Source organism: Lithobates pipiens, unplaced genomic scaffold (assembly GCF_037356315.1).
Source record: "Lithobates pipiens isolate NorthernLeopardFrog02 unplaced genomic scaffold, aLitPip1_a1.2 Scaffold_18, whole genome shotgun sequence".
Classification (NCBI taxonomy): Eukaryota; Metazoa; Chordata; class Amphibia; order Anura; family Ranidae; genus Lithobates; species Lithobates pipiens.
The window spans coordinates 656819002-656820777 of record NW_027507758.1 but is presented as its reverse complement, the minus strand read 5'-3'; positions in this window follow the sequence as shown (position 1 = coordinate 656820777).

Here is a 1776-nt window from a genome sequence, read left to right as displayed (position 1 = left end):
CCCTCACTATGATTTGTAGGGAATCTTCATGTTCCTCCTCCATAGATCCTCTATATCTGTATATATAAAGTATGTGTGTATATATATACAGTGGTGTGAAAAAGTGTTTGCCCCCTTCCTCATTTCCTGTTCCTTTGCATGTTTGTCACACTTAAGTGTTTCGGAACATCAAACCAATTTAAACAATAGTCAAGGACAACACAAGTAAACACAAAATGCAATTTGTAAATGAAGGTGTTTATTATTAAAGGTGAAAAAAAATCCAAACCATCATGGCCCTGTGTGAAAAAGTGATTGCCCCCTAAACCTAATAACTGGTTGGGCCACCATTAGCAGCAACAACTGCAACCAAGCGTTTGCGATAACGTGCAATGAGGCTTTTACAGCGTCCTGGAGGAATTTTGGCCCACTCATCTTTGCAGAATTGTCCTAATTCAGTTACATTAGAGGGTTTTCGAGCATGAACGGCCTTTTTAAGGTCATACCACAACATCTCAATAGGATTCAGGTCAGGACTTTGGCTAGGCCACTCCAAAGTCTTCATTTTGTTTTTCTTCAGCCATTCGGTGGTGGACTTGCTGGTGTGTTTAGGATCATTGTCCTGCTGCAGAACCCAAGTTGGTTTCAGCTTGAGTACACGAACAGATGGTCGGACATTCTCCTTCAGGATCTCTTGGTAGACAGCAGAATTCATAGTTCCTTTTATCACGGCAAGTCTTCCAGGTCCTGAAGCAGCAAAACAGCCCCAGACCATCACACTACCACCACCATATTTTACTGTTGGTATAATGTTCTTTTTATGAAATGCAGTGTTCCTTCTACGCCAGATATACTTGGACACACACCTTCCGAAGAGTTCCACTTTTGTCTCATCGCTCCACAGAATGTTGTCCCAAAAGTCTTGGGGATCATCAAGATGTGTTGTGGAGAAATTGAGACGAGCTTTGATGTTCTTTTTGCTCAGCAGTGGTTTTCTCCTTGGAACTCTGCCATGCAGGCCATTTTTGCCCAGTCTTTTCCTGATGGTGGAGGCATGAACGCTGACCTTAACTGAGGCAAGTGAGGCCTGCAGTTCCTTGGACGTTGTTGTGGGGTCTTTTGTGACCTCTTGGATGAGTCGTCGCTGCGCTCTTGGGGTCATTTTGGGCGGCCGGCCACTCCTGGGAAGGTTCACCACTGTTCCATGTCTTCGCCATTTGTGGATAATGGCTCTCACTGTGGTTCGCTGGATTCCCAAAGCTTTGGAAATGGCTTTATAACCCTTTCCAGACTGATAGATCTCAATTACTTTCTTTCTCAATTGTTCCTGAATTTCTTTGGGTCTCGGCATGATGTGTAGCTTTTAAGGATCTTCTGGTGGACCTTACTGTGTCAAGCAGCTCCTATTTAAGTGATGCCTTGATTGTGAACAGGTGTGGCAATAATCAGGCCTGGGTGTGGCTAGAGAAATTGAACTCAGGTGTGGACAACCACAGTTATAGTATGTTTTAACAAGGGGGGCAATCACTTTTTCACACAGGGCCATGATGGTTTGGATTTTTTTTCACCTTTAATAATAAACACCTTCATTTACAAATTGCATTTTGTGTTTACTTGTGTTGTCCTTGACTATTGTTTAAATTGGTTTGATGTTCCGAAACACTTAAGTGTGACAAACATGCAAAGGAACAGGAAATGAGGAAGGGGGCAAACACTTTTTCACACCACTGTGTATATATATATATATATATATATATATATATATATATATATTGTGCTCTGTTCTCTCGGCAGGTA